General features: G+C 41.3%; 1 pseudogene; it reads right to left on the bottom strand.

Annotated features, from left to right (window-relative positions):
* Ppdpf-ps1 (pancreatic progenitor cell differentiation and proliferation factor, pseudogene 1) overlaps window positions 1-24,933 on the bottom strand; it is a 53,189-nt pseudogene extending 28,256 nt beyond the window's left edge.
* Between the last annotated feature and the right edge of the window lie 1,396 nt (window positions 24,934-26,329).

The following is a 26,329-nucleotide window of genomic DNA, read 5'->3' as shown; positions in this document are numbered from 1 at the left end:
TACATGGGCACTGAGTATTTTCATCCTGCCTCCTTGCTGATGTCACCCTGCAAAGACAATTGCTTTTATGAGATTCTAACATTGATCTGCTGCTGCTGATGTGAGTAAGCCATGCATGCTCTGTGCTAGGCCAGATTCCTCCTTACTTGAAAGCCCCCTCCCTCTCACTACTGCTTTTGCTAAAGATAGCCCCACAGCACTTGCTAAAAGTGCCCAGGTTGACATCATATGAGGTGGTATTGAGATGAGTAAGAGGAAAACAGAAAAACAGCAAGATTTAACTGCTCTGGTGCTCAGAATGCATAGCAGAGCCTGGGCTGATTTGAAACTTAGCCTGGCTTTCTATGTATATGTTGTTCTGTGTATCTCTTTTTGAGGAACGTGTTTAAGTTGTTCCATAAAGAAGCACACAATCTGGATCTTGATAATTATAAATTGACCTCCTCAGTTAGGAAAGTCAAGCACAAAGTCTGCTTGGACTTGTAATATGAGCTGTGAGTTCCAATTACTGGAGCTTTAAACTGCATTGCCCAGAGGGTGATCTAGCTGCAGCATCTGTCACCTCATTGACACCCAGGGTGACTCAGATGGTCCAGCTGGCTAGGCAAGTATCCCTTTCCTTCCCCACCACTCCGTGTACTTCACTCCCAAAACTCTGCCCTACGTCAAAGAGGACAACCTTTCCCAAATAAAGGAGGGCTATCCTCTGTCAAGGGTATACGAGTAGCAGTGTTCTGCATGTTAGAACTCTGAACAAGCTACATTGCCAAAGAGAACTTAAAAAGGAAAAAAAATATAAAATTACTGCTAGGGTCTAAAAATAAAATCAACTCCAGTTCCTCTTCCTGCCAAGTGGGATAATGGAAAGGAAGAAAATTACTGGAGCAGTAAAGGAAAAAAATCTCTAAAAGTATCAAGAGAGTGAATGGGGAGACTGCTGTGTGATTGAGGATTACAGACTCTAAAATCGAAGGAAGGCTCCATCCTTTCCTTCCCAGTACATGTGGTAGGAGAAAGCCACATGAGCTCACTCATCCGGGCACAGAGTCTTGTAAACTCCAAAGAAGAACAATGACAAGAAATCACACTTCTTCAAAGAACTGTTGTGCAAATGCTGGAATATTCTGGAATACCTCTTTACTAGCTCTTGTGTTGTCTGCATGAGTCGGTGGGTGTGTACCCGTTTTAGACTTTGAGCTTAAGTGCGGCCGGCTCTTCAGTTTACCTTTTTCCAAACGCAAGTTAGTTTATTGGATCACATAAGCCCAGGGCACTTAAGTGGTGGCCAGGGTCAACTTTAACCATGATATTGCACCCATTCCCACTTTCCTGTACTCCTAAAGTTCCTGACCTCATAGAACATGGTTATTCTTCTCCAGGGAGAGATAAAAATACAGAATAAATCTAAGATTGTGAAGAAACTTCACAAGTTTCTAATGAAATGAGAAGAAGAAGAGGAGCAGGAGGAGGAGGAGCAGGAGGAGGAGGAGTAGCAGGAGGAGGAGCAGGAGGAGGAGGAGCAGGAGGAGGAGGAGCAGGAGGAGGAGGAGCAGGAGGAGAAGGAGGAGCAGGAGGAGGAGGAGCAGGAGGAGGAGGAGGAGAAGGAGAAGGAGAAGGAGAAGGAGAAGGAGAAGGAGAAGGAGAAGGAGAAGGAGAAGGAGAAGGAGAAGGAGAAGGAGAAGAAGAAGAAGAAGAAGAAGAAGAAGAAGAAGAAGAAGAAGAAGAAGAAGAAGAAGAAGAAGAAGAAGAAGAAGAAGAAGAGCTAACCTAAAAATGAAACTTTCTTATAGCCAGGCCCAGATTTCCATGTTTCTGAAATGGATTTGGGTGTAAAACTTCAGCTAAATAGTACAGCCCTCATTTATATGTATCCTCTACAGGGAGCATGCAGAGGAAGGAGGACAGGCTACATTTGCTGTGGCTATGGGAAGTGATTCAAACACGCCATTTTATCTGAGTCTTAGCTTCATATGTTTAAAATGACTGTAAACCATGATTTTGTTGATAGAATTATTAAACTCAAAGATATATATTGGATTGGGGATGTATCTCAGTTGGTAAGAATGCTGGCCTAGCACATATGAATCCCAGGATTTGGTCCCCGGCACTGCATTAAACTAGGTATGGCAACACCTGCCTATAATTCCAGCACAGGAGATTCAGAAGTTCAAGGTTATTTCAGTGCTATGAAGCTAGTATATGAGATTCTGACTCAAAAGAGGCTAAAAAGCAAATATGGAATGCAGCGCAGACTGGGGTTGCTCAGGGGAGTACCCTTGCGTCGCATGGATGAGGTGTTGGTTTGACCTCAAACACTGGAAAAGCAAAGGCAAAATGTCTCATACAAGCAACACAGAACAAATTCCACATTTACAGTGACTGTTTAGGAAACGACATGTTGTGACAGAGCAGGGTAAAGAAATGGCTCAATGCTCAAGAGCACTTGCTGCTATTGCAGAGAACCTGAATTTGCTCCCCCCTAACCACAGGGTGGCTCACAACTATTTGTAACTCCAGTAACTGAGGATAAGAGACACTGTTTAACTGACAAGGCACGTTTGTGGTACACATGCAGAGATTCAAGCAACACACACACACGCACACACACACACACACACACACACACACACACACACACCATAAACCAAATAAATCTTAAAAGGAAATAAACAATTTCTGCATGTCACTATGTATGAAATTGGGCTTTTTAAAGATTTATTATATTAACACTGAAGAGTTTTAAGTGTATAGGATCCTACAGAAAGACAAGGTACTACTTTTGGCTAAAATAAGGTTTGTTATACAGAGGTGTGCTCTTTGCAGCCCACGAATGCCTAGCATCCTCTGGATGGCAGGGTGAAGTCTGTTTGGAGGTTATACTCCTGGGTGAGAAGGCTGAGCAGAGAGGAGGGAGGAGGGTCGGAGAATCACAGGACTGGAGAGTTCTGGCAGACTCAGTCAAAGACTGAGTGGGGAGCTCATGGTTGGTCTGCACAGTCATTGGGTTGAGGTGAGGAAATGGGGCTATATATAAAGTCCAACTGGAGAGGCAAAGCAGGAAATGACAGCATCCCCAATGTTAGTATTTGTCATTTTCTGTCATGTTTCTCACTGGCTTAGGTAGGTGCAAGTGGTATAGATGGTGTGAGTATAGCTTGGTTGATCTACAGGAACTTTTAAATCACTCTGGTAGATGAATTTCTTTCTTTTTTTTTATTAACTTGAGTATTTCTTATATACATTTCGAGTGTTATTCCCTTTCCCGGTTTCCGGGCAAACATCCCCCTCCCCCCTCCCCTTCTTTATGGGTGTTCCCCTCCCCATCCTCCCCCCATTGCCGCCCTCCCCCCAACAATCTAGTTCACTGGGGGTTCAGTCTTAGCAGGACCCAGGGCTTCCCCTTCCACTGGTGCTGGTAGATGAATTTTTATAGGGTGTGAAGCTGGCTTGCTGGTCCCATGGATGAGGACTTCCCCTTATAGTGGACACTAACTTCCTCCACAGTATTCAATAACACCCTTTTCCTAATATATAGCACCTTTGTAGTTCCAAACTGATCCTTGTCCAGACTAGCTTGATAGTAACCATGAAGGGCGTCCTAGTCTGAGTTCTATTACTATGTAGAGACATCACCACCATGGCAACTGTTATAAAAGAAGACATTTAATTAGGGACTTGCTTATGTTTCAGAGGCTTAGTCCACTATCGTCATGACAGGTAGCATGGCAGCGTGCAGGCAGACATGGTGCTGGAGACGGAGCTGAGAGCTCTACATACAGCTCTGCAGACAGAAGTAAGAGAGAGACTCTGGGCTTGAAATGGGCTTTTTGAACCCTCAAAGCCCATCCCCAGTCACATACTTCTTCCAACAAGGCCACACTTCAGAATCATTTCAAATAGTGACACTCCCTGGTGACCAAGCATTCAAATCTGTGACATGTAGAAGCCATTCTTGCTCAAGCCACCACAGAGTATCAACGTTTCTTGCCCGAGTCTGATTTATGCGTATGGTAAGTCATGCTCTTAGTCTGTGGGGTTTTGTTTACTAGGGTAGCAATCATAGCTTATCTCCCACCAGTGAGACAGACAAATGTCAGCAGTTTTCCTACAGACCATAGCAAGTCAGCTAACAGGTGACGTGAAGGACACCTGGTCTGAAGCTCACCCAGCTCTGACCTTTTCCACCAAGATGGTCTAATAAGCTCCTTTACGGTGTGACATTTACTTTAAATTGCCGTTGCAAATGTATCAGTTTATACAATGATGATGTCTTGTGTGCATAAGTTACTTGTGTGTTCAGGAGTTACTCAGGGCACATGAGAGAGCTGGTTTGGGCTGACACACATGGGTCAAGCTGATATAGAGTTAAAGATAACACAGAATCTGTACTGCATAGGCTTCAGGAGTCTGCAGGGAAGCAGGTTCCTTCTTCCTGCAAGGACGGCTGATAGTGCACAGGACTAGAACAGAACTCTGTTTCAGCTAAATACCAAACCACAGTGAAATCAAACAGACTAAAAGTTTTGGAGAAATAGTTATTCATATATCTGGATGTAGAGTTTTAAATTGAAACTTTTTTCGTTTCACCCAGACTTTCAGTATGATGGTTTACACATGCACACACATACATACACACGTATGCATACATACACACATGCAAACACACATGCACACATAAACACACACTACACACACATACACACAAACACACACATGCATGTGTGCACACATACATGTGCATTCTCACATGTACACACATACACACATAAACACATACATACGCATATACACACATACATACACACATGTATACATGCACACACATACAGACATATGTACACATGCACACAAACCAAAATAAATACAAGATAGATTTCTTTGGTCTGAGAAGAGAAGTTCTGAGTTTTGCATGTGGATTCATATGGTGTTGTTATAAAATAAAACAGGAATTAGGAGACAGGCTGATTGAGACCTGTGAGACTCCATCTTTTGATTACAGTAGTAACCAGAGCACTGTGAGCTATCTCCCTAGGGAGCCACACAACATGAGAATGGGGTCCAGCCTACTCAGTTTAGCCAAAGGCAAGATCTGGGGATTGAAACCATTTGAGTTCTATATAAGGGGTCAAACTGCCTTGCACAGACGTTGGTGTTATTGACTTAACAAAACAAGCCTAGACCCTGAGAGATTAGGGATAGTACAGTTTTCAATTGTGAATTAGAGGTGGCATGGAAATGATTTTATTTACACTAATACTTTGAGGTTGAATTTTTTAACAGTATTGTTGGCTGAAGACATTTCACTTGCTACTTTTAGGCATGGACACCACCCATTGCACTGTACAAATGACAAAGATTGCCCATTTGTCTATGCCCTCATCCTGGTATGACCCTGTTCTCTGTAGTTTATATTTAGGGAAGTAGCCATATACTTATGAACCCAGAATCCGAGGTGAGTTCTCTTTGTACTAGGGTAGCTAACTTCATTCTACAAATAGCAAAAGGCCAGGCCTTAGTTATGGAAAAAGAAAGACAGAAAATGAGAATGCCAGAGTTACAAAGTTTAGTTTTTCAAAAGCATTTTCAGATTTGATATAGGAAAAAAGCCAACTATATTTTTCTGTATTACTGGCTTTTGATAATGTATTTTCTCTAGAAGAATTAGTCACAATAAAAATGGTAACTGGAAGTTATTTTTTCAAATTCAAATTAAACCTGGTAGTGGAAAATATGGAAAAAGAATAAGGTCAATCTTCAAGTATACTTAGGTTAGTCTGGCAATATTACCCGGTCTCCTTGATTCAATGCAGATTGTGGTGAGGGGGACTGAGGTGTTTGTCAGTGTCCAAAGTGCTGGTCTGGCACCAGTAGGGCCTTGGATTCCAGCCCAGCAAAAGGTTGCTCTGACACTGTAGCATAAGGGACAAGCTGAGGTTGGAACTGCTCTCAGCTTATTTCCAAAGCCAGCCTGGAGACACTCTTGTTTCTCTCAAGACCCTCAGGGCCTTCTGCCCTCCTCACATGCACTTCTGCACTAGTAGGGGAAGAAGGAGGGATGCAGTGGAAGACAAAGTGGAAAAGCACATAGAGATAGATTAATTTCAGCACACCCACATAATGGATTCCAGGGAGCCACTGGTTTATGGCATTAGAGGTTAATACAGGGAAAGCCCAGGGCTGAAACAGCCTGCAAATAGTATGATTGGGCTCCCATGACTGAACAAGATCCTGATTGAAGTGAGAGAAGTAGGGGGCAAACACACAACAGATGCACAGTGATGTCCCCCAAAGCATGGCGTTAGGAGAGACTTTTAAGACAGAAGTCTCGATGTGCATATCGATTTAAAGAGTTCACTTGATTAGATTTGGGTTATATATTTATCAAAACATGTAAACTCAGTTTAGTTAGATCACTTAATATTGAAGATAGCAATAAAATGTCTGAAAAGACAACTAGGTTATATACTCATTTAGATCAGAGGAAGTAAATGAAAAAATGCTAAGGCTTAGGGGTCATAGGTAACATCTGGCTTTATTGGACTTCTCCTATCGTATGGAGACCATGTTCTTGTGGATCTGGATGCCATAGGACCAAGAGGCTGTGGGAAATGCGGGCTTGTCAGGCTCAGGAACATGCAGATGTGGCTTGTTTTCCTTTGTCCAATTCATAAATAAGCCCAAACTCGATTTTAGAAGACAATTTGGGAGGCCTGCAGGGAAGATAAGTGGGGTCTAACCTGTGGTCCTTTGAATTAATTTTGCAGCATCAGGTCAGAGTTCTCTGGAATCCCTCAGACACTGGGCATTAGTTTAAGGCCTTTAATCACCTTCAAAACTGTTGTCTATGCATAGGGTAACTTAGGCACCTGGCTTGCTCCGGGTGCTCTGGGACAGAGGTCTGACTATAATGGAGGCTCATGGTTTATTTCATGGAAAACTTGTGGGAGTCTGCAACCACCACTTCTGAGTAAGAGTGCTACTATTTGGATTCTCCAAATACTTTCTTCCTGATAGCACGGCTCCCAGTTGAGGGAAGGGGCTACCCATACATCTCAAAAAAGGAAATACAGGGACAAAGAGTAGAGCAGAGGCTGAAGGCAAAGCCATCCAGAGGCTGCCCTACTTGGGGATCCAGTTCATATGTAGCCACCAAACCCATCACTATTGCTGATGCCAAGAAATACTTGCTGACAGGAGCCAGATAAAGCTGTCTCCTGAGAGGCTCTGCTAGAGCCTGACCAATACAGATGCAGATGCTTGCAGCCAACCATCAGCCTGAACTAGTGTTACCAATGGAGGAGTTAGAGAAAGGACTAAGGAGCTGAAGGTGTTTGCAACCCCGTAGGAAGAACAACAATATCAACCAACCAGACCCCCCAAGAGCTCCCAGGGATTAAACTACCAACAAAAGAATACACATGGAGGGACCTATGGCTCCAGCTGCACATGTAACAGAGAATGGCATTGTCTGGCATCAATTGGAGGAGAAGCCCTTGGTTCTATGAAGGCTCATTTCTCCTGTGTAGAGGGAATGCCATGGCGTTGAGGTGGGAGTGGGAGTAGAAGCAGGGGGAGGGGGCTGGGATAGGGGATTTGTGGAGGGGAAACTGGGAAGGGTGATAACATTTGAAATGTAAATAAACGAAATAACCAATAAAAGAAGAAAGTCTAAAAATTTAAAAAGAATGCTGATACAGGTTTGGGTGTTTGAGTGCCTTTAAAACAAATCCCATTATAACACCATTTTTCCAGTAAACTCTGAAAATGTACCACAGAAGATTTAACTAGGAAGGAAAACTAGGTTCCCTGTGCAACGCAGCCCCTTGGTCTGGGCAAGAGGTGCTACTGTCAGTAGCACAGAGGCAAGGGCTAGTAGAGTGATGGGGGCTTTGAGGACCAGTAGAAAATCTTGAGAGGCAATGGGCTATATTTTTATCCTTAGAATAGCAAACAGGACAATCAATAGTTATTAAAATATATTTATTAATGTACTTGTGTATATGTGTGTATGGAAGAGAGGGAGGGAGGAAGGGAAGGAGGAAAGATGGAAGAAGGGAGGGAGGGAAAAGGGGAGAGAAGGAGGAAGAGTGAATAACATCATGTTGCACATGTTCCTTGGGATTATTGGGGGAAGTTGTCAGAGAACAACTTTCAGAAGTATATACTCCCCTTCCCCATTGGGTGCTGGGGTCAAACACAGGTCATCAGGCATGCTCCACAGGCACTTTTACCCAATTACCTGATTTGTCAGCCCAGGCACCAGGCAGAAGTAACTCAGTAAAAATTCAGGACATTCTATGTGCATATTATGTGGGACCACATCAACCCCAAATCTTCAGTCTCCCCTCCTTTGTGGATCTTGCCCAATGAACCAGTGGGGGTACAAAATGTCTTTACAAACTTTGTAGATGGATTCTAGGTCTCTGTGCATGCTAGGCAAGCACACTGCCCAATGCCACTCTCAGTTCTTGAATTTTTTTTTACAGCGTCACATTATATAGTTCAGCTGGCTTAGAACTAATTATGGTTCTCTTGCTGTAACCTCCCAGTACAAGGATTATGGATGTGCATTCAGTACTGGGATTATAGACATTTATTCAGTGTCCAGCAGTGTCCTTGATGTAAGGAAGGATGGTTCATTCCTATGGTCACTGATGGAGTCCACATTCTTCTCTCTACATTTCATGTCTTACCTCAGTTTTCTTTTCTCACATTATTACAGATTTGTCTGAGAGAACTCAATCAATGAACCATCGCCAGGTAAAGCTCTTACCTGGCACTACAATGAGCAGAAATCTTACAGTGAACAAGTAAAAATGATCTCCAAGTGGACATCTGTTGTCTTGTGTGTCTACTTTGGGCATAGCAAAACAGTGCTTTGTAAAAGAAGTTTTAAGGCAAAAGCCCTGTTTCCAGCAGTCACTTTAGGGCAGGCTCAGCTATCCATTTTAACATGCCAGTTAGAAAGGTTAAAAAAAAATGACAAGAAACTGAGGAAAAAAATTTAATCTGTGAACATTAGAAAGAGTATCAGATAAATGGCGACTGCTCTGTGTTCAGTATGGGGTGGAGAGGAAGATTTGGGCTAATGGGAAGAATTAAGCATAATTAAGCAGTCATAGTGAAGATGTGGCACCTCCCATAGAAGTTTCAACTCTGGTTCTGCAAGATGATTCAGTAAGAAGTTCTTTCATCCAGTGATCAGCAAACTGATCCTCATTAGATAATTTTAAAGTGATCAACCTGTTGTCATACAGAGCTAATGAGAAAACCTACAGCAAAAGATGCATATAATGAGGATATATATCCTTTTATATTATATATAAAATATAATAAATACAATACTTTATATTTAAATATAATATAATTATATGATCCAATATAATGTGTTTATTACAAAAATATTATTAATTGTAATTACTTTAAATATTTTATTTTTATTATATATTTATATAATAGAAACATATTTAAGTTATAGTGAAGAATTGTTGAGAAATTAGGTTTTTTTTCTTGTCGAAAGGGGAATTATTTTGGTGTTGCTGACCAGAGGCGTCCATCTCCATTGTGTATGGTATCCACACATCTCTTACCTGCACCGGTAGTTGCCTTATTGATGATCTTGCTTTTCAGATTTTCTTCAGTTAGGTTTTGAAGGCAGAGGCAGAGGCAGTCTTTTACCTAAGATGACAGGCACCATCCTTTAATGCTCTTTAATGTCCCTTTTCACCCTGTGTTCAATGATAAAGCTTGCATTTCCTAAATATTTCATCTTGCTCCTCCTATCACAAGTTCAGACAAGCAGCCCTGGGAGCTGATTGCCTGAATCAAATGCTTATTTCGGCACTTTTAACTCAGGTGCTTAGAGCTGTTACTACATGGCTCTGTGCTGTGGATTTCTTACCTGTGCAAACATTTGCTTTCTACTGCTACCCCAAGGAATCAGTGTGTTATTAACACACTGGAATAGGGCTCAACATACCATAACCGCTATAATGTTAGTAAACAGTTACTAACACTAGTTCTTACTCTCTCTAAGGCATCCTGAGGGCCATGGAAATGGAAAAGATACAAAAAGTTAGGCATGTTCATGAGGGCGTGTGACATCTCATGCCCATATGAGGGGGTGTGGCGTCTCACTTTCATGTATCTCCTGCTGTCACACTAGACCTTCATCTTGTGAAGATGTCACAGAGAAGTCACTGAATTGACTGTGGTCAGGGACCTCCAGAGAATTCCCATTTGACCTTGCTGTGTTTGATCAGCATGATATATGAAGTACATTTTTTACTGTGAGCCCGTCCTGCCTCTTGAACTTTACCACTCCCTGAGTGGATGCTGAGACCCCATGATTCCAGTCAAGACTGCTTTCCTTGTTCAGGCTGACTAACTTGAAGGCAGTGTCTTCGTAATAGTGATGCTCAACAAACTTCTGTATAGAACCAAATTATTGTCAGGTTGGATGCCTTTCCCCATCCTTCAGTATAACCGTAAGTATTCCTTACCTCAACTTTTCTTAAAACGGAGGAAATTCTTTTAAGAAATAGAAAATATTGCATAATGGAGAAGAACCAGAATATTATGCAAATGGAATTTCAACAAGCATTCTAAATGAAAAAGATCCTTCACTGCTAACACACAAAATCCCTTTCCTTTTTTGATCCTGAACACACTACTTTCTAAGTGAGATTCAAGCATTCTTACTTAGGCCTTCCTTTCTGTTTAGTTTCTACCTATGGGTCCCAAATAACTGGAGTGGTGGCTATCCCAAAAGCTGCTGCCAGTATGTGGGGAGACTTGAAGTGCCAGGGTAGGAGGGGATACCCAGGGAGTCCTAGAGGAGAAGAGGAGGGGGTGAGGGAGGAAGGATTGTAGCAGGGGTTGGCTGGAAGGTGGGTGGTGAGCTGGATGTAAAGTGAATAAATAAAAATAAAATTAATTTAAAAAGAAGCTTTTTAATTTGTGAAAATCTTAAACTTATACGTGACAACTTTCATTGTACCACTGTGCTTTTTTCCTTTTGTCTTTTTACCTCGGATTCCAAGCTCCAAAACATAGAAACAGAATCACTTAGATTGTAGCCCAGTGCTTACTTCTGTCTTGCATAATTTAGTTGCTCTATTCATCTGTTCAGAATTGACAGACTTTAAGTTAGATAGGGACGTATAGATTTCTGGAAGAGGGCTGATCCTGACAGTGCACATCCAGAAATCAAATGGACCAGGAGCTGGAGTCATAACTCAGAGGCGATTGGAGGAGCATAGAGTGAGCAGATTTAGTGAAAGCTGCTTCTGAGTTCCCACAGGTTCGTGTGCACAGGAAGGACCTGATGACTCAAGGAAACTGGATTTAGTGGTGTTAGGAAATTTACCCAGGTGAATGGAATCCGAGGTGAGTGCAGGAAACTTTGGTATGGGAATATCAATTTCTTTGGAACAAAAGTAGATGATTCGAAAAGAAAGAGGCTCAAATTACGAGCAAGGCTAGATGAAGGAATTTTGTTCTTGCTTTTCACTGTAGTTGCAATGTACCAATCATGCACAAAACCCATCCATTAGCAACAACAAAAATAGAAGATATTTATTCTTCTTTGTCTCCCCCTAAAACCACTCTCAAATAAAAGAAATGTCTTAAGCTTAATAGCATCTAATATCATCACCATTTCATATAACTAACTCTCTAGGCTGAAGTCTTCCCTCTGTGTGGGTTGGGGTGCTTTGAGCACCACTTGAGGTGGGCACAGTGGTATTATGGAGGTGGAGTTCATTTCTTCTTGGTATCGGGCTTTTAAAGCTCTTCTACCTGTGAATGGAAAAAAGAACAGATGAAATCAAGCTTCTAAGTTCCACCTTTAAATGAGAAAAATAAGAGTTCTGGCGGATTGTTATAGCCATTTCCTACAAAGATAGGAACCATATTGAAAATATCTTAGGCAAGCTAGAGCAAGGACATTGAAGTGGGTGAAGACTGCTACCACAAATACCAGTGGGTATAAGTAGGGGTTCAATCTGTAAGTTACACTTTAATCAGAGGGTATGGAGACCTAGACGGGATGGGTTCACACCCTGAGGGGGAAAATTAAATTTCACATCGTATCTCAAGCCAGTAGCCTAAATAGAGAGGGGAAATAAAGTTAGCCAAGCGTTGGAGTTCAGTCTTGCCCCTCTGGCCAGGCAGTCAGTCTTGTTCCTGAGATTCACGTTTCAGCACCTCTGTCCTGTCACCGTTTGATTTCTCCTGCATTGTCTGCGCAGCTGGGTTGGATATTCCCAAGGATACTGAGTCTCACTTGACTCTAGCACCATGGGGCTGGGGTTTCACTCAGAGGTAATAAACATTAACATGAGTATGTGCTAAGCTATTTATACTTTGTATGTGCAGATCCCTCTCTACAACATGGAATCCAAACATGGTCTTAGAGAGACCCCCTCTCCCTCTAGCACCCTCTTCAAACTCCAGAATATGCCTACTTCAAGTACTAGAGTTAACTTCTGACATTTACATAACAACCACTGAGCTGTGCGTTTCATTTATACATGTTCGACAGTCTGTGTAATTACTTCCAGGTATGTTGATAATTGACCAATTTAGCATTAAGAAAGTCACCTAGAAGTAGCAATTGCTAAAGTATGGAACTTTTTGGATATAATGCAAGTCGTTCACCTTGGACTGTACATTCTTGATTGGTGTAACTACCCTTTGAACTTAAACTTTAAGCTATAACTCGACGCTGCACGTATGTCATTTTACAGCCTGTGTAGCTGCATTCACAAACCCATTATGGTTAATGTAACCAACTGCAGATTCTATAACTAGGTCTCTTGATGTTTATTGAACAACGTGGTAAGGATTATGCTTATGAGAACTACCAGGGCATTTCCAGACTCTGCACCCCATGCCATTCTCATTAGCAGCACACAAGTATTCTCAAGGCAGCGGAGATGCCTCCATGGTCAAGAGCATATACAACTCTTTCAGATGACTATAATCCAGTTCCCATACCCATAGAGGGTACCTCCAGTTCAGAGGATCTGATGCCCAATTCTGCAGAGCCTCTGTGACATCTGCACACATGTGAACACATATACACACCTATTCCCCCCACAGAGAAATAGAGACATAAATAATAAAAATACACCCTTAAACAACAGTACATGGAAATTCTAGTTCTTTGTGTTCTCTTAGGGATGTGAAGGCAGTATTGGAGCCCCTCTTCCCATTTTCAAGGGACACAGTGGTACCTCACTGTGAGTTTCTGTAAAATTTCCCAGTAGCTAAGGACTGTGAGTATCTTCCCATTTTATCATCTGTTTTTGATTACCTTCTTTCTGTATAAAGTTTACTCAACTATTTTTGGCCATTTTCACTTGACGTTGTCTTTTCATATTGTTGAATTTTAAGAATATTAAATTTTCCATGTTTTTTATCAGATGCATTATTTATTATAATAACTACTTCTATCAGGCTAGGTTTATCTTTTGACCTATTTCTTACTCATCTTTCTTGGAACATAACATTGATTTAGTTATTTAAATTGGCATATAAAATTGTACACATTTATGATGAATCTCATGAAATATCGTTGGTGTTCTTTTTCCATTAGGACAAAAATTTTAAGTTAAGTCCAGTTTGGTACTTTTTTATAATTTGATAGTTCTTTACTTGTTATGTATAAGAAGATTTATTTATCAGAGTAAAAAAGAAAGTCTATCATTTTTTACACAAATTTTATAGTCTTATATTTTATGCTTCAACCTATGATTAATTTTGAAGTAATTTTGCATGTGTGTATAAGTGCTTTATATGGATTGATGGATGGATGGATGGATGGGTGCTTTTTTAAGTAGGACAAATAAATTCCAGACCTTTGCTTTACATATGAACACATATTTTTTTCTGGAAATTTTCCCATTGAATTTTCTCAACATTTTATTAAATTAAATGTTGATTTTCTACTCTGTTCTATTGACTCTGTATTCTATTCTTTCACTAACACACAGTGTCTTTTTTCTTAAATGTATTTATTTTATTTTTATTTATTTTGTGTGTTGCATAAAAATGTCTGCTTAAGCCAGAAAAGAGCATTGGATACTCAAGCTGGAATTATGGGCAGGTCCTCCTGAAGAGCAGCCAGTGCACTTCAGACAGCATCTTAATCACTGAAGCTTTAGAATGAATCTTGAAGTCAAATATTCTGAACGATACATATTATCATTATATATAATATATAGTATATAGCATACAGTATAATGTATAATTAATATATAACGTATAACATAATATATAATATAATATACAATATACACTACACAGTATATAATACATATAATATATTATATATTATATCCTTCCCAATGCATAAGCAGCATCATTAATTGACTTTTGTGGGTTCAAATAAAAAGGACATGAAGTTGGGAGGGTATGTGATGGGAGCAAAAAACAGAAAAAATATATTTATACATATATATATATAATTAGATAGTTTTGGCTCTTTTTTATCATTTTGCCTTTTTATAGAATCAACTCTTTGATAGCTACAAACAATGTTGCTGGGTTATTGGATGTAATTCTATTACACTTACAGATCATTTTGAGGAGAATGGCTATGTTAAGAACATTGAATATTTATTTATAATCATGGCATATCCTTCAATATTTATGTCTTTCCTAGACTCCCATCATCACTTGCTCCAGTTAGCAGTCTACACATTCTGCCAATACTTTGTTAGATTGATCTTTGTGTGTTTTGATTATTCATTGTTATTGTAGATGGCATTGCTTTCTCTTAATTTCGGATTTGCGTTTTTATTGCCAGCATATGAAACAATACTACATATGAGTCTTATACGCAGGGGACTTGTTAGTACCTTGGAGTTTACTAAGTTGATGCATGCTAATTTTTAATTGCCCCATCACATGACCTCCCAGCCTCATGTCCTTTCTATTTTCACCCACTAAGGTCAATGAGTGATGCCTATGTGTGCAGTGGGGAGGACTGTCCATAGGAGCATGGACAGCCTACCTGGGGTGATTTCTCAGAAGGAAGCAAATTCCTCCTCCCCAAGCAACCCTCCACTGCACATAGCTTTTCAGCAAGGGTAGGTGGGGTAGGTGTTGGGAGTTCCACACTGCCCATGGTGGAATATTAAGTAGCTTTGTCTTCTGCAGGTCTTATTAATGCAGTCACAGCTGCTGTGTGTTCAGGGGTACAGCAGGCTCCCCAGCTCTAGAAGGCTCTTTCAACACGCCTCTCTAACTTCTGGCTCTTAGCATCCTTCTACCCTTTTCCCATGATGCTCCCTGAGCCTGGACATGAAAGCGTATGATGTAAATTTCCTATTTGTGGGTAAGAACTCTACAGTCACTTTTCTTTGCATTTTCACCAGTGTTAGTCTTCATTAACTGCTGTCCACCTCAAAAGGAAGCCTCCAGATGGTATTAACTTGGAATCCTCTCTATTAACCAGCTCTCATTGTACTGTAAGGTTTATGCAGGCTTCTGGGGTAGAAAAGAAATCAGAACTCTTACGGGACTGTTAACCTTGCTAGCTATAAAGGTCTGCAGTGGCATGGTATTGGTGTGCACATTACGGGAGCGTCACCGCTCTCTGCGTGGATTGAAGGTCAGCACCACAGGACAGAGCTCAGCTCCTCATCACAGACATCTCTGGAATATATTTACTTTATTATTAAGTAGAAATTTAAAGCATTCAAGACAATGTTTTCTGAGCTCCAAATGCTAAGAAAGTAAGCTTGTAAAACTGTTCAGGAGAAGAAGTAGGAGGTTTTAAGTAGTTTTGATACATTTAAAATTTTCACTTAATGGCACATTAAGAAAAAATTATAGCATTTGAGACAGAATTTAAAGGCAGGCAGGAAATAAGTTGCTCTTAATTGCTCTCAGACGACAGGGCAAAGAAGCTTTCTTTCAAGTTAAAGATCGTGATCTAGGTATTCTGGGGGTGAGTCCTAAGTAACTATAATTTTAACAAACACTCCTCACCTCTCCATATGAATAATTTGAAAAGCAAATTCCAAAATGAGTCATGGTTCTCTGACATGACTCTGACATGGTGGAAGTTGAATTCTCTTTGAAGAGGAGATGTTTGGATGTTTTGTAAAAGATAGCTTGAAACACCTTCACCTAATGTAAGGGCAAAGGAAATGCCTTGAGAGACATTGACCCTTCCCAAAACCACAGCCCCTGACTTTTGCTTAGTAGGAAATAATGCCCATGTAGACAGTGATAATTTGGAGTGTGTCCACACTGTGATATCACTACTGTACATTTCTGTCTTTAGCTCTCTCTCAGCTGTGACCACTTGCACCAGAATCACTGTGTTCCGGTGGTACTGGAGATCCTGACCTTACTTACCACTTCCTTCTATAAGCTTGTATATACTTTTGCACTGCTTGAACAAACAGAGTGAACCAGGAGTCAGGAGACTTGGCTGTTCTTTCACTCAATCTGATGATGGCTTTTTGTTTGTAACTTCTAGCTCAGTTAAAATAGGGGATAAAGGGACAGGTCACAGAACACTCACTGTTCTTAGCGTCCTAGCACCCACATGGCAGCTCCCAACAGGCTGTAACTCCAGTTCCAAGGGACGCAACACTCTCTTCTGGCCTCTGTGGCATGCTAATGGTGCATAGACATACATGCAGGCAAAGGATCTATAGGCATGAAGTTAAATAATTAATAGTTGTCTGTTCATCTACAAGATGTTGCTGCTGATAGCTTCTTGGAGCATCTTTGCTTTCTAAATTATGGTCGAGTGTGCTTCTGTCCTTGTATCCGTAGTCCCCAAAATGGGGACATTGTAATAAACTAAAAGTTCTTCTGATGCATCACCGTATTGACCATTTGCCACTGGAAAGTGAAGAATGATTCCTAGCTCAGCAAATTGGTCATTAGATTAGGATGCCTTTCAGATCCAATATACAGAAGGCACGATTGTTAGGAATTTTGCCCAGCAGAGATCTTTTTTTTTCCTTTTTTTTTCTTTTCTTTTTTTTTTATTAACGAGTATTTCTTATTTACATTTCAACTGTCATTCCCTTTCCTGGTTTCCGGGCAAACATCCCCCTCCCCCCTCCCCTTCCTTATGGGTGTTCCCCTCCCAACCCTCCCCCCATTGCCACCCTCCCCCCCACAGTCTAGTTCACTGGGGGTTCAGTCTTAGCAGGACCCAAGGCTTCCCCTTCCACTGGTGCTCTTACTAGGATATTCATTGCTACCTATGGGGTCAGAGTCCAGGGTCAGTCCATGTATAGTCTTTAGGTAGTGGCTTAGTCCCTGGAAGCTCTGGTTGCTTAACATTGTTGTACTTTTGGGGTCTCGAGCACCTTCAAGCTCTTCCAGTTCTTTCTCTGATTCCTTCAACGGGGGTCCTGTTCTCAGTTCAGTGGTTTGCTGCTGGCATTCGCCTCTGTGTTTGCTGTATTCTGGCTGTGTCTCTCAGGAGCGATCTACATCCGGCTCCTGTCGGCCTGCACTTCTTTGCTTCATCCATCTTGTCTAATTGGGTGGCTGTATATGTATGGGCCACATGTGGGGCAGGCTCTGAATGGGTGTTCCTTCAGTCTCTGTTTTAATCTTTGCCTCTCTCTTCCCTGCCAAGGGTATTCTTGTTCCCCTTTTAGAGAAGGAGTGAAGCATTCACATTTTGATCATCCGTCTTGAGTTTCATTTGTTCTAGGCATCTAGGGTAATTCAAGCATTTGGGCTAATAGCCACTTATCAGTGAGTGCATACCATGTATGTCTTTCTGTGATTGGGTTAGCTCACTCAGGATGATATTTTCCAGTTCCAACCATTTGCCTACGAATTTCATAAAGCCGTTGTTTTTGATAGCTGAGTAATATTCCATTGTGTAGATGTACCACATTTTCTGTATCCATTCCTCTGTTGAAGGGCATCTGGGTTCTTTCCAGCTTCTGGCTATTATAAATAAGGCTGCGATGAACATAGTGGAGCACGTGTCTTTGTTATATGTTGGGGCATCTTTTGGGTATATGCCCAAGAGAGGTATAGCTGGATCCTCAGGCAGATCAATGTCCAATTTTCTGAGGATCCTCCAGACTGATTTCCAGAATGGTTTTACCAGTCTGCAATCCCACCAACAATGGAGGAGTGTTCCTCTTTCTCCACATCCTCGCCAGCATCTGCTGTCACCTGAGTTTTTGATCTTAGCCATTCTCACTGGTGTGAGGTGAACCAGCAGAAATCTTACTTAATGTCCATTGTATTTGGTTTTTAGATTTAAACTTAGTAACCAAGTCTGAAGCTCTTTGCCAATGTTTTCTGGTATTGTAAAGAAGCTTCTAGGATAGACCTCCCTGGAAGCCGTTACCAACACCTTGGACGTAGGTACCGCTCGTTTGCCCTGTGAAACTGAGCATACATTGTGTTCTCTGTAGTTCTCAGCAGGCAACCAAGGAGGCTGAACAGTGCATCCTGCAAACTGTAGAAGACAGTGTGTCTCCTGTGGTGCTTTGCCCGAAGGTTGTAACCTTCACTTTGTTAAAGGAGCTTACTTTCTAAGGAAGAGCTAACGTGTCCCTACCTTCATCTTAACTAAAGCAGACGTTAACAATAAGGGAACACAGAATACTTTGGATAAGGTCAACAGAAAACAGCCCTCCCATCCCCTTTTTCAAACTGTGCATGAAACTGTTAACTAGCTAAGGCTTTAAAATCATCTCAGAAAGTAGATCATAGGAAACCAGAAAATTCGTATGACAATTTGGGGAAATAGCTACTCTACTTCACAATTCTCACAAAACATTGAGTTGACATTTTCTGCTCATTTCACTGCTAATCACAATTGTTTTTCTCTTCAAAAGCCTTTACCATGGGGCTTTATATGAGGATCCAGCTAAGAATTATTGTACTTGCTTAAATGGTCTGTATTTGGGATGCTACGTTCAGTTTGATATTTGGTACCTATTATTTTCTGGGTGGTGATTATTTGATTTTTTTTTAATTTAGAGGTGTATTCCCTATGCTGAATATAGTTATTCATCATCCCACAATTTCTGCCCCTCCCACCGCAGGTTAGGCCCCTTTGTTCCTCCACAAACTTTCATTTCTATGCTCATTAAATGTGTTCTTAATATGCAATTTATATCAAATATACACAAATGATTTTATGTAGCTCTATAGAACGTTGGGAACACAAAGGAGGAAAAGATGGTGTTTGTCTTCCTTGAACTGGATTAATTCGCCTGATATGATTATTTCCAGACACATTGATTTTTCCGGTGGACAGCTGAAATGTATTCTTCTTTATGACTGGTAAAATTCTATGTATATGTTTTCCTTAAATCTTCATTGTTGGACACTGCTGTTGCTTCTACACTCATTGAGCTATTGAGATCTGCTGTAAGTTCCGATGGACAAGTGTCTCTGTGCTGCGTTCACTTGGAGTCTTTGTGTAATGCTCGGGAGGAGTGTAGCTGGGCCACATGGTAGATACGTTTCTAGTTTATTGAGAAAAATCCTACATGATTTCCATAGACATTGGGCGATTTTACATTCTCACCAGCAGTATCTCAGGGCTCCCCTCCTTCTTCACATCCATGACAGCATTTGCTATTTGTTTTATTAATGACTTACATTCTAACTGGAGAAGGATGGAATCTCAAAGTACTTTTTATTTTGCATTTTTCTGTTGGCCAGTCAGGTTGAAAATTTTTTTCTTGACAAAATATTTTGAACATTTTAAATTAAAGTAGAATTATATCACTTTCCCCCTGCATTTATCTTCTTCTAACCCATCTATATTCTCCCCTACCTTCAAACTGGTAACTTATTTTTATTTATTACTATTATGTGTGTGTGTGTGTGTGTGTGTACAAATATATAAATTAATCCTTCTGAAATATATTGGACAACCAGTAAAAGGACTTATTCCTGAGAGGGGCTAACTTTCCTTGCAGTCCTTTCAGGCCTACAGCTCTCAGCCTAAGAGTCAGACCACATGAGCAGACCTCTGCAGAGTTAGCATGTTTACTGATATCGCCATTGCACCAATCTCGCTCAGGCAGGCATTTCTAAGAGAGACCACTTCCCTACAGACATCCTGGTATCCTGGCTCGCAGGATCCTCCCACCCCTCTTCTGCAGTGTGCCCTGAACCATGCATGCCTAAGCTATGATGCAGATATATCATCGCAGCTGTGTTCCCTTCTGTCCGTTGATCCTTGCATTATTCCTATTGTGTTTTGTCTGTGGTAGTCTCCATTTGCTGTAGACTTGAGGTCTCCTATTGTGTTATCACTGCTATTATTCCCTTTGCTTATGATGGATTCAGTTACTGAATGTCTTTTGTGCTTCCAAATGAGTGTTCAGGTTGCCTCTTCTATTGTCGTGCAGAATGGCATAGGAATATTGATGGGTATTTTACTGAATCTGTGGACTGCTTTAGGGTAATGCTGACATTTTCATATTAGTTCTCACAATCTATAAGCATAGGGATCACTCCATCTTCTATTACCATCCTCAGTATCTTTCCTGACTTTTCTGAAGTGTTTATTGTATAGGTCCTTCACTTCCGTGTTTAGATTTATCCCAGCATTTTTGAGGCAGTTGTGAGAATGTTGTTTCCTGACTTCTTCCTCAGCTTGCTTGCTATTGGTATACGGGTTAGCTAATGACTTCGTATATTAATTTTGAATTCCCTCAGATTGCTGAAAATGTTTCTGAAGATTAGGCTCCAAATAAAAACACAGTAATTGTTCAGTAAAAATTAAAATAAAAAATTGCCCTTTAAATCACAATTATTTCAGAAAGCAAGAACACCGGTATTGCTGTCTACACCTAAATCCTAGTGGCTGTTGAACTGAGTGCAAAGGAAAATTCAGGAAGGCTAGTGGTTAGTGTTGGATTGGCAGGAAAAAATGGAGAAGGAAATGATTGTAGAAGAGGGACTGATATGGGCCCTGGAGAGCAAGTGAGGTTGTCTCGCGGAAGGTTGATTGAGAGGTAGAGGCACATTCAAACCACATTTTCCATTCTTGATTCTCCAGAGGCTGCGATGCAGGGACTCAATAAACCTGGCCAGCCTATGTTGTTTAAGAAGAGAAAGTAGAAAAGGAAAGGAGTGCTGGGGAATAGGATACGAACAGGGCAGGCCAGAGTTGGTCCTCCAGGTCAGTATGGAGTACTAAATACAAGAGGAGTAAGTGTGGATGGTTGAGAGCTGGGTGGGGGTATAGCATATAAACACAAGCTAGATTGTCACTTTCTTAGGTCCCATTTGGAGTCTGGGCCATTTAGTGTTCCTTCTCTGGCTCCCAGCAGTCTTGGGGCCCTCCTTTTGGAATAATGGATTATACTTGTGGGCTGGTGAGCACATAGTGTTTCATAGTTGGAGACTCAGATGCTGGGCACACACTTGTGTGGCCATTCATCCATCCTGTAATGAGGGCTCTTGTGTGACCCCTTTGCTGTCCAGTGAGCTGATGGGAACTATTCTTCAGGTTCTCCTTCAGACTCTGGCTCTAGTCAGTTACCACTTTCCTGCTTGCTGCATTGAAGGCTTTCTCTTGTAGCCTCGTAGAATTCTGCTGTTCAGGATTGAGTGCGTAGTACCATACCACTTGCAGTTTTCTAGGTATGTGGTTGACACTGCGTGACTGCCATGCCACCAACTCCCCACAAGACTACTTTTGAACTGGCACCCTGCAGCTGTTCTGGGTAGAGTATGAGTACACTTCTTTCAGTCTGGGGGCTACTTGGTTGCATGAAGTCCCAGTTTGAGCCACTGGATGTGCTACACCACACCCACCTCACTGTCAGACCCATAGACCCACTCTTGGGTGTCTCTCACTGTGCAGTCTCTATGTACCAGCTCAGAATGGACCTATGAAGAGTCTGTTTCTTTGTCTCCGACTGCCTCTTTGTGCCACACACTGTCTCTGCAAGCTACTCAGTCCACTATAGCACTGTCATTTTGGTCTCAGAGCCACAGACTCACTTCCCTCTGTGTGCCCAGCACTGCCAGGTCTCTGTGGTTCTTTGACTTGGGATATTACTTCCATAAGAAGATAACAGTTTTAAATTTGATGACACTTTAATATATTTTACAGGTAAATAAATGATTCATTAATACAAGAAAAATTTAATATTCAGACATTGTTGTACTGGTCAACAAAGCTGGATGCAGCTTTGCAAAGTAAAGAAGTTAATAAATTAAACAATGACCAAGTAGTAAATTTTCTTTTCCATGTTAGTGTGTATATGTGTGTTTGCACATGTGTAGGTATATTATCTATAAGGGCATATGCATGTGTACATGTATGTGATAGTCAAGATTAGTATCAGGAATCATACTCCATTGACCTTCTGCCTGAGTCATTATGGGAAGGTCTCTCAATCTAACAGATTAACAGACCTAACAGATAGAGTTAGTCAAGTTAGCCTGTTTCCTCTGGGGATCTCTTATCTCTATTTTCTGAGGCTGGAGTTATTGATGAGCTGTCATATTTACCTCATGGATTCTGGGGCAAGAACTTTAACCACTGAGCCTATGACCTATTATTTTTAAAGTAATAATAGTTTAATAAAATTAAATTTTCAATAAGACATTCAACATATTAATTGCCCCTCTTCATTGTGTCTAACATCGCTTTGATTGGATTAGTTGCAGATCTATTTTATTTTCTGCCCTTATTTGGTAGTTGAAATAATTTTCCTTGGTGGATTTTATCTGTAGATGCCTCAAATTAAATTAAGTTGGCTCCTACTCTACTTTCTATAGTACAGACCACGCCCTTGCCCCAGGGCTGTCTCCACTCACCCACTCACTCGACCCCTCATGCTCACTTTCAGGTAGACAGGGATAAACCTCTCCTTTCCCAGGTCCTATCATCCCAAATTAGACAGGTCCCTAGGGCAAAAAGTGCAAGGGAGTGGCTCTTAACTCTAGATGGGCTGACAAGAATAAACTGGGGACAGAGATGTGTGTTTGGGGTGTAGCGTCAGGGAGAAGAACTTCAATCACTAGTGTACTGTTCGCTCAAACTAAAGCCAAGAGGCCTCTCCTTATCCTGGTCTGACTGCCAGCTGGCGTTGATTGAAGGCAAGTGCTTAAAAGAATATTTGTTCCTTACATGCAAAAGCTAGGATCCCAGTTTTCTGTGTAGAAGGTGATGTGGCCCTGGGGTAGTGCACTGTGCTTGACCACTACCTGAACAGCTATGGAGGGGGCTTGGAACACAAAGTCTGCAGAGGAGTCATCCAAGTTCCCTACACACTTAGTCTGTCTTTGTAGTTTCATGAGTGGTTTTCCAGGGCCTCTAAGAACAATACTTCCACTCTATTTCTTCTAACTCCTCTGATCCTAGCTCTTATTCACCAGTTGGGAATTAAATTTCTTTGTCTTAGCCTTGCCCCTCCAGACCACTGGCCTGGGAAGGGAGCAGACGGAGACCACAGCCCAGAAAATTGGCCCATTGCAGCTTCCCTTCCTTCCACCACTGTGAGCCATCTTGAGATGAATGTACAATAGAAACCAAGTTGGGTTGCCCAAGGGCAGGGTGTGGGAAGAGGGAATGTTTGTTGCTGTATCCATCTCCACTCTCCTCACCCACAAAGGCCAAAGTTACCTGAGTGGCTCCACAGACACCAATACATCCTTGCTGAGTGAGCTTTCCAAGAAACGAGCAAAACTCAGTGAGCCACAATACCAGGGAGAAAGCAAGAGACTGAGGAACTGAGATGGAGACTGACACAGGAAAAGGAACAGACGTAGCTAAAAGGGTAAAGGCAGCTCTTTATAATGCAATATTCTTAAATAAAGGTGTTCGTTATGGTACACATGTAGCAAAAGAACCCACACTAATATAAAAAACAGGGTTTTTATTAGGTAATTTATAATGTGAATAGGATATTTTGTCTTAAGATAAAGTGATCCTTTAAAAAAATCTTTAAATGGTTTACGATAAATGTAGGGAAGGAAGAAAAGATATATTCAGTGTTAAATCTTTAAAAAAATAAAGTTTGTTTGGGTTTATGTTATTTTTCCTCCTGTACTCTTTTCTTGGGAGGGTCATTTGCTCTTGGAAGGGGATCCTGGGTTGGATGTGGATAGAGGGGATGGAGGAGTTGGACCCTTCTGGGGCCTCCACTTAGTTCTCACTAAAAGGTCTCTTTCTCCTCCCCCTTGGGGGAGATGGCAGAGCCAAAGTAAGGAAGGAATTAATCAGAAAGGGAAGAGACTTTGGGACTAAGCAATAGGAGTTCCAGGTTGTCCTCCTTCCTGCACCTAGGGTAATGAGGGGAAAGCCAGAGCTGAGGCCTACTAGGCTTGTGGGAGCCCTCAGAGCTATGACGTTTAAGAAAAATAGACTTCTCTTGACCTTATATTTTAACGAAAAATGTGTGCCCCAGGTTTCCATCTATACAATGTGTTTGAATTACAAAAATTCAAGTTGTCATTATCTTAATATATACCTTATATTCATTTACCTTGGCTCTCTTCAAAACTATTTTATCTAAAGCTGGCATTAGCAGTTTGGATATTCCCAGGTATAGTGTGCATATGAAAAGCGACATATTATATTAGAATTGGCGGCTCAGTTTGAGTTTTCTTTGAGTTTCTGGCACAGTGTGGGTGGAGCTTAGAAGGTGTTGTTCCGTTCTGAGAACAAACGGAGTGGAGGGAGAGCAAATTGAAAACATCTGTCTTAGATCCAGCAGAGACGTGAAGTCCAAGGCAGGCCACTGCAGCCAAAACCAAACAGTGGGTCCAGATGGATGGGCATGGGCACTCACTACTGACTGCAGCAAGTCGGGAGCCTGGGGGAGCCCGTACAGGGGGAGAATCCTCACTTATTGATGAGTGGCCCATCTGGCTTTTGTCATGGTACTTCGTCACAGCCACCGGAAACTGATGCAGCCTTTTGACTGTTATTCCTTTTACACAGCGCATCATCTCTACCTTTCAAAAAAAAAATAAAAACCCCTTCCAGTCACACTGAAAGACGGAGCAAACCAATTCAAAATGTAAACACAGTTTGAAGAGTCGGAGCTGACACCATGCCAGAGCCTCATACAGCAGGGGCATTCAGTTCAAAGAGGGGATAGGCTTTTAAAAAATATGAGTATTATACTGTGGATAAAGCACGAGAAACAGTAGATAAGACAGGTGAGTGATACAAGCAGAGAGTTGGAAATGCTCAGGAAGAATAAAAATTAAATGTGAGAAATAAAGCGACTCTGACTAAAGCAGAGGATTCCTTTGATAGCATAATTAATAAATGACATTAGGTGAGTAGAGTTCCCGATCTTAAATGCAACAGTACTAACTTCAGAAAATGCAAAGAGAAGAGGAACTGAAAATCTTCTCTTACACCAAGAGCAGGCTATGCAAGTGTGTGAGACAGCTGCACACTGTGTACCATTCATACAGCAGGAGGGTTGAGAGAGAAAAGAAAGAGAACAGCGTTTGTGGGGATCATGAGTGAGGATGCACTCCGGAGAACAAAGACACAGGCACACAAGGATACTAGGCAAATTGCCAATGCAAAACAAAAAAGAAAACAAAAGCTACCCTACTTAGATGAGTCATGATGAAATTGAGGAAATACATACAGGACAGGGAAGATAAGAATTGTGTTTGACTCATGCTCAGAAACCGTGTGACAGCAAGAACAGAGGGAAGTCAACTGTGTAGAGAGACAAACATCACTTGTCAATAAAAAAAGCCTATGGCCAATGAACTGAGGTAGGAAATAAGGGGTGGAGCAGTGGCAGAAAGAGAGAAGATTCTGGAAATAGTAAGGGTATAAGACAGAGATTCAAGAGAGCATCCAGAGACGGGTGTAAACCAGCAAATAGCTGAACTTAGGAGACAAAGAGAGACTTGAGGGAGATTTGAGAAAGACTCTCAGTAGATGCAGAGGAAGATTTGGGCCAGGACTGAAGGTGAGGTTACTAACCACGTGGAAGAGATAGTATAGCTTAAATGGGTTAAATAAGGTATGAGCCAGTCAGCGAATGAACCAAATCTTATGGCCTAGTCATGTAATAATAAATAATTAGTCTCAGAGTCGTCATCCTGGGAGCTGGGGCTGGGAAAGGAAAAATGGATTTATTTTCTTTAACAAAACTGTTGCAAGAATACTTCAGCTTAGAGTTCTGTACTCTGTAAGGATATCTTTAGATATGAAGAAGACATAGAAATTTCCTATGCAATTTCCTAGCAAAGAAAAACTGAAGGCCTTGGTTGTCAGTAGACCTGAGTTCAAATAAATGGTCAAATGTCAAGGGACTCTGGCAGCTCTAAAATGGCAAACTTGGCCTGGCAGATCTTGCCCTTCCCCCCATTC

This window comes from Rattus norvegicus, chromosome 2 (genome assembly GCF_036323735.1).
Source record: "Rattus norvegicus strain BN/NHsdMcwi chromosome 2, GRCr8, whole genome shotgun sequence".
In the NCBI taxonomy this organism is placed as follows: domain Eukaryota; kingdom Metazoa; phylum Chordata; class Mammalia; order Rodentia; family Muridae; genus Rattus; species Rattus norvegicus.
The sequence above is the reverse complement of the archived record's forward strand: the minus strand, read 5'-3'. Positions and strand labels throughout refer to the sequence as shown.